The sequence below is a fragment of the Pseudorca crassidens genome, chromosome 14 (assembly GCF_039906515.1).
Source record: "Pseudorca crassidens isolate mPseCra1 chromosome 14, mPseCra1.hap1, whole genome shotgun sequence".
NCBI lineage: Eukaryota > Metazoa > Chordata > Mammalia > Artiodactyla > Delphinidae > Pseudorca > Pseudorca crassidens.
In genome coordinates, this window is record NC_090309.1 from 32,131,849 (window position 1) to 32,139,617 (window position 7,769).

Genomic DNA, 7,769 nt, shown 5'->3' on the forward strand with positions numbered 1-7,769 from the left:
AAAATATAAAGAAACATCATGAAGAACCCTGCACCCACTCACCCTCCCTAGGTCAAATGTGGCATATGTTTCTAGATCTTTCTCTATAGACATTCATATGGATGTATTTTCCTTCATTCTTTCTCTTTCACTCTCTTTTCCTTTTCAAAAAGGAAATCCTCGTTTTTCCTTTTCAGCAAAAATAGAATTATGCGGTAATTTCTGTTTTGTAAATTCCCATACTTTATGTGGTCAATTCCCTATTTTTGCAGATTCAGATTATTTCCAACATTTTGCTATTACAAACTGCACAATAGAGTAATGAAAAGGAACATACTGCAACCACACGACACACAAGCCTCGCAGCCATACTGTTGAGTGAAAGAAGCCAGACACAGACATGTACGCTGTGATTCCATTTATAAAATGTTCTAAAACCAACAGGTAAAACTAAACTACAGTGGGTACAGATGTCTCCTCAGGAGGCAAAATTATAAAGACAAGAAAGAATGTGATTAGGGCAGAAGCAGGGTTGACCTGTCCCTTTGGGTTATGAGAGTTCTGTGTCAGGAAGGGCATTTAGGGGCGCCTGGGGGCTGGCAGCGTCCTGGTTCTTGCCTGGGTGGTGTTTATAATAATATACTATGCAGCACATTTATGTTTTATGTACTTTTATCTGTATGAGTGACATTTCATAATAAATTTTTTTTTCATTTTGATATGTTGGATTTTATTACCTTTTAAAATTGTACAAATAGTGCATGTGCGTGAGTTAAAAAAACACAAGGGAAATGTAGGGAGTTAAAAAAGAAAGACAAAAGAAATCCGAGACATGGAACAAAAAAATTCCATTCTGCAAGTCAAAATAAAAAGATATTTTGCATACTAAAAAAGTGTTATTCCAATATATTAAGAAGTCCTTTGATCAGGAACACAGCACAAGACTTTCTGCAACTACTCAATGACAGATCAGACTCAGTCTCACTGAATACAGGATGGATCATGACATTATCTTACCAGCCACAGGCAGGTGACTAAATGTATGTGGAGATGGTACCATGTCTGTGAGGTATTACAATCAATAAATTTTTTATTAGCCGATCAGTAATGTCAGCAGTGGATGTCACCATTTCAGCCTTCAATAGGGAGACCCCCAGTTCCAGTCCTTTTTTCCCTCTGGTGACTTTCAGTGAAGGTTTTTCACATTTAACCAAAGTCTTACTCATAGTTCTAAAAGTGGTTTTCCACTGTCCTGCTTTTCTTCAGTTTCATTTTCAGATCCTGCTTCGGATCCAGGAGGAGAATAAAACTGACCATCAGAAAGACCACCAGGTATCAGTGCTGCCCTCTCCGAGGCATCCTGAGCTATCAGGAGTGTTTTCTTCTGCCTCTTGAGGTAACACCTTGAAATCCAGGAACCACGTCTCGATCCAGGCAAAGATGAAGGAAATGATGGGCAGCACGTAGCCGAAAGCCCCTTGACAGAAAAGCTTTGAGAGGATCACTTTTGCTTTTGCTAGTGAAAGGGCACTGGTCACTGCTGTCGTCAACGCTATGGCCCACCAATGGTGCAGTCTGCACGCAGCATATGCAAGTGTTAACACTTTAAATTGAAAAACTGCCAAAAGAAATATATCGAAATAAGAAGAGAAGTAGTCCTACTGCACCACCTCTTTCTCTAACGTGTTCTCAATACCTCCATTCACATTTAACTCTATTATCCACAGTAACGTTACAAATAAGAGGTCAAAGGTGACAAACAAACAGAAAGTCCTCCTGACGTCAGATATGCCTTTCTTTTCCCTTCCTTCATAGGACTCAATCCTGGCCATGAGTTGCGTGGGGTTGATGGAATGGACGTCGCGCAGGGAAGCGTGCGAGCTCTGACTCCCCATGAAAGCGTTCTCCATGTCTTCTGGCAGGGGGTTCATCCTGCAGGAGGGTTAAAGGAGCCTCTCTCCAGCTCCACCATTCCTAGAGAGAAGAGATCTCACCAGGTGGTTCCGGGCTGGCTGCCCGAGGCTGCACAACAAATTTTTTTAAATGAACAGAATGAAAAGAAATAGCTAAAATATTAACTAGAAATTTAAAGCAGAGAGTAAAACTCTTCTGAAATTTAAGCAAAATACTTGAAAAGGCACAAAAGAATGCACTCCACTTGCTGCTACATCAAAATTCCAATGTTTGAAACGTAAGGTGGAGTATATTTTTTTAGACCAAATCGTCCTTCGGGCTGAATTGTTTTCCTCTCACCTTGTTCTCAACCAAATTGTTTTCTTTCAGATTTCTCTTGTTTTTGACCAAGTCATCTGGATTATTCTAAAGCTCAGGCATTTTCCGGGACCCTCATTATGCTGCCTTCATACAACTCCGATGGTGATGAAGCCCTTCCTGTGTAGTAGAAACTTCACTCCCTGTGTCCCACCATCTGTCCTTGGGGCACATGACACTGGAGACAATGGTCTGCCTCAGCTCTGAGCCAGAAGTTTGTCTCTTATTCATTTACTCACTCACCCATCCGTCCATCCATCCGTGCTTCTATCCATCCAACCATAAATGTGGGTCACTGAGCGCCCACTGCGTGCCAGACACTGGCCTCGGTGCTGGGGTAGAGCTGCAGTGGAGAGTTCAGCCTCTGCTCTGACACAGCTGCATTTGAATACCAAACAGACAAAAAGATGATTTGTCCTGTGGTGATGAAGAGAAATGAAGCAGGGTGAGGGGGATAGTGGATTGAAGTGATGGGGGATGTGCAATTTTAGGCTGAGGGGGTCAGGGAGGCCTCGTGGATAAGGTGAGGTTTGCGCAGAGACCTGAGTGAAGGGAGGTGGCCAGGATGGCATTCCAGCCAGGAGTAGCGAGTGCAGAGGCCCAGCCCACAGGCCAGGGCGGGCGGAGCAGAGTGAGTGAGGGGGAGGGTGCTAGGACCTGAGCTCGGGCAGGGTGGCCAGGGCCAGATCAGGTGGGGACCCACCACTGACGAGACATAGACGCGCTGCTGAGCTTGGTGGAGATCCACAGGAGGGTTTGGGCCAGCGAGGAATGCTGAGACCTGATGTCTGTTTTAAAGGGGTCATGGATGGGGGTTTGGGGAGAGCCTGGGGTGGGGTGAGGGCAGCAGAGCCAGGGAGGAAGCTTTGCTGGGCCCAGTGCTGTCTGGGGCCCTGAGCCCCCATCCCGGGGCCCCTCCTTGCTCTGCTTTGCCCTACGGGCCTCTTCATATAACCTAGGGCCTTTGCTCTGTGGTGGCCCCTTCACTCTGGAGACTTGGCGTCGAACCTGCCTGCCGACAGCCCCTCTGTGACAGGTGCATTCATGGCCGAGTACTGGAGTCTGTCCTCTCTCTTAAAATGCGTCTGTCCAAGATGCCCCTCACTTCAGTCTGTCAAGAACATTTGGATCCTGATTCTGTCAGGTGGTCTGGGTGTCATCCCAGATGTGGAGAACATGCCAGCCACACCTGACTCCAAGTTCCCGGGGTCCTGGTGAATGGGTCAGGGCTGAGGACAGTGTTCCATTCACACCGCCTGTTGCTGTCTTGCTGGTCGACCCATGTCCACTCATTTAACCTTGGCGTGGCCACGAGTGATTTGTTAATAAAATACTGAAATTTGCAGGTGATTTACTTTTTAAAAATATGCACTAGAGCAGATTCCACGCTAGTCCTGTAAGAACGTTATTCTCATTTACTTTCAATCCAAGGAACTTTCTTGAGTTGGGAAGAAAGGGCGGTGTTCCTTCTGCTTCTGACAGGTGACTCAGACCCACGTCGACTCTGCCGCTGCCTCTGTGGAAACCCCCAGAGGAGCCCCAGTTCCTCTAGACAAGGTGCGGGTTACCTTCTGCCCTGAGGCAGCTCCCTTCTATACTTTGGCAAGTTTATTTCCGCTACTTAGAGGAAAACACACTCACCTTCCCTCTCCTCACTCTTGACCCTCATAACCTCACCCTTGCTTAGTCAACCTCACTTCTCCCTGCTTGCAAAAGAAAAGACTGGAACGTTTTTCATTATACACAGGCAGTGCTCTTTTTTTTTTTTTGCGGTACACGGGCCTCTCACTGTTGCGGCCTCTCCTGTTGCAGAGCACAGGCTCCGGATGCGCAGGCTCAGCAGCCATGGCTCACGGGCCCAGGCGCTCCGCGGCATGTGGGATCCTCCTGGACCGGGGAACGAACCCGTGACCCCTGCGTCGGCAGGCGGACTCTCAACCACTGCGCCACCAGGGAAGCCCATCCTGTACTCTTTTGATGAGTTCCTTGAAGATGCAGGCATTTTAGCAAGGCCCTCTCTCAGAGCCACCCCTGCACTGCCTGCTTTCTCTTTGAGAGCTACCCTGCAGGGCTGAGGGGCTTAGGGCTAGCTTTGCCCTTCTGAGTAGCAGCAAGGCGAGGGACCACCTGGAAAACGGCCCCTCCTCCACCCTGTCACCTTCAGTCCCTGAGTCATCCTTTCTCTGCTCCTCCTTTCAGTTTAACCACTTCCTGCCCACAATGTGTTGTCTAAATAGCACAGTCAGAATGACATACTTGAACACTTCCCTACCCTCTCATGTAATTTTCCCTTCCAGGCTGATTTCTTCATGAAGTCAGAATTTTGTTTCCTAAAAGTCTAAGTTACGTTCCCAGCACTCCTCCAGCTTCTCTCCTTGCTAGTGAAATAACCATAATTGCTCATAGGCATTAAATGCTTCCTGACCCTCAGGCACTGGGCTTTCCATACTTCATCTCCTTTAATTCTCCCAAAGAGACCCAGGAAGTAAATACAGCCCACGACACTTGCCCCAGGTCACCCAGAGAGGAAAGGCTGGAGTTGGCTTTGGCCTGCGGATCCATCCCACCAGAGTGTGTGTGCTTGACTTTCACCCTAGGGACATAGTGCTCCCCCTAAGGATCTCTCCTTCCTCCACTTGGCCAGCCCACTCGTCTTTGTTGATCAGAATTAGCTCCAGCGCTTCATGAAAACATCATCTCCTACCTTCCGTGCGATGTGAATATCAGCAAGGCCGGGCAGGAGTCGGTCAGATGCTCTGCCTGTAACTAAATGAACTTTCCAGCAGATGGATGTTGGGTCTCTTATCCCACTGGTCCCTGTGCAGGGCTGGGGACTGCTTCCAGGTGTGACCCAGCCTGGCATCTGGGTGGCCAACAGAGTTGGCTGGGCCGGTGTGTTTCTCGCTTTTCTCTGTCCCCTCGGCCCTCCAGGTGTCTTCTCTCCCGGGTCACGGTTTCCCTGAAGGTAGACAGATCCCCGACACAGAGCTCCCTACCTTGACTGTCCTCGTTCATCTCTGCCCCCGGGTGAGGCCAAGGGCATCCTATAAAAGGCGCCCCCTCCTCCCCCAGAGCCTCAGTGAACCTCTCCAGCCCCCGAGACCCTCGGCTGCCAGCTCTGTCGTGACTCTGGGGCCATACCCTTTGCTCCTGTGCTGGCTCTTGCCTCAGCTGCCCACTAAATCCAGAGCCTGTCTTCACCAGAGACACTGCCTTCACTCACAAGGAGGGAGGCTCCCAGAAGCTCCAGCCAGGCGGAGCCCGCCCTCCTGTCTGCCTGAAAGGGGCTCCCCCTCTCTCTCCCAACCTGCAGCTTCCTTTGCCTCTGGGCAACCTATTCACTCCTAATCAGCAGCCCCATCCACCTTATCTGGGTTCCACATGGATGCCCCAGGAGTCCCACATGGGACAGAGGGGGAGCAGAGCTGATTTGACACCCGGCCAGTGCCAAGCCCTGCTTCCCATGGGGCCCTTGACCCCTGGAAGCTGAGTGTCCCAAACTGATGGGAAGGAAGACCTAGTGGGCAATGGGAACAGGGGCTGCTATTCCAGAGTCTCTGGGCAGGGAGCCTCGGTGTGTCCCTCCTTGTCTAGGTCACAGTGACACCTCAGCGGTGGACAAAGGGGCACTCGATGACAGGGACTTGGAGGCTAAGTAGGAGCTGTATTTAATAAATACTTGTTGAATCAATAGAGTGATGTCACGGGGTCTTCAGCCCAAAAAACGTGGTAGTGGAAGATCGCCTTCAACTCCTCTACAGGTCGTGCTCCCCCAGGAGCAGCCTGGGTTGCTGCCACAGGGGTGCGTCAGGGTCAGGAATGGCTGGGTCAGGGCAGACTCAGAGGGGAGTGGGCATCCGGCGGTGGGTGGGAGGTGGGAGGGAAATGACTTAGCAATGACAGTCCACAATTGTCTTGTGCCTTCCGCGTTTCTGCCCCACTAACAGGAACCGAGGACCCCTCCGTGGAAAATAGGTAGCTGCATTTGAAGCCTTAAAAAAAAAAAGGTGCTCTGCGTGGAAAATAGATTAGAATCGGACACAGTTGCAATTTGCAAAAATGGAGGCAAGGGAGTGTTGGGCTCTGGAGTCAGAGCTCACCGGCTCCGTGGACTTGAGGCAAGATGCCTCAGCTCTCTCTCTGCTTCCTCCCCTGTGACATGGGCACGACGAGGGCCTCAACCCCAGAGCCGTGAGAGTTCCCCAGGGCACGGAGCAGAGCGAGTTGACCGTGATTAAGACATGGGTCCAAACAGCATTACAAAGGGCACTTTGCATCAGGCTACCGTGAACCAACAAAGTCAGGAAACCTTGGAAATAAGATTTGTCATCTTGCAGGGGAGGCTATCTTTACGTGAGCGCTGTCTTCGTAGTTACCTGTGGTTCAGAGTCTCCTCTCCTCGGCCACAGTAAATGGGGATCCTGAGGCTGGGGCAGAACGTGGCTTTCTTCCATGTTGCTGGCAATGTAGTCTTTGGTGGGTTCAAATTGGAGCCTGACCACAGAGATGGGTTCTAGAATCACATGTCCTAGGAGGGTCCAGATGTGTCCCTCCGTTTTGGAGAAAGCAGAAGAGCTGGGCTACTTACCCCAAGCAGAAATACCAGAAGGATCCTTTTTTTCATAAGACCCCCAGGCCATCACAGTTTACGTCTAGGGCATCATGAAAACCCTTCAAAAATTTTTGGTGGTATTTACGATAAGAAGTCACCGGTCAAGAAAGAGAAAGACACCTCTTTCCTTCCCCTTAACTCGGAACGAGCGCTCGGCTGAGGGAACGTGCTTCAGGATGATGTTCTTGGCTCAGAAAATTTGCCTGGCCGAGGACTTGAACGCCAGTCGGTTGCACTGGAGGGCAGGGTTTTGTGTGTTTTGTTCATTGGTTTGTCTTCAGCGCTAAGATAGAGAGACTAGGCACTCAATCCCTGTTTGTCAAATGAATGACTAAATGTGAATTAACCAAGGGGTTAATATGTAAAAAAACGAATCTCCGAAATCAGGTGACTTTTCTCCTCTCAGTAACTTGTGCAACACAGGAGGTCCTTCCCTGTGTGGTGTCTCCACACCGCCCATCACACACCACGGGCTCCCAGCCACGTCCCAGTCCCAGGAGCTCTCCCTTCCCCATCACCTGCCTCGTTGCACTGGCTGTTCTCTTTCCCTGCAAGGCTTCTTTCCATCCAACACCCACACTTTCTCCAGGGCCCAACTCGAATGCCACCACCTCTGTGATTTCTCACAGCCCGTCCCTGTACGACTTTATGCCACCACCGACTATATTGCATCAAACTGTGAATGCATCTCCCTCTTTCCCACCAGACCACAGGCTGCCGGAAAGACGGGGCAGTCTCGTTTGCTGTGCGGCCCCGAACGCAGCCTGCACGGTCAGACGGGTCGCAGGGAAGCCTATGGAAAGCTAGGTTATCTGGGATGTTAACAGAGCGAGCGCATGAGCAGGAGAAACGGGAGGAGAGCAGCTGGGAAGCGCTTCAACCAGAGCCACACAATCAAAGCTCCCAT

The 7,769-nt window shown here is 50.1% G+C and overlaps 1 pseudogene; it reads right to left on the reverse strand.

Moving 5' to 3' along the window:
* Positions 1-681: 681 nt before the first annotated feature.
* LOC137205633 (STARD3 N-terminal-like protein pseudogene) lies at positions 682-1,941 on the reverse strand (annotated as a pseudogene).
* Positions 1,942-7,769: the final 5,828 nt, after the last annotated feature.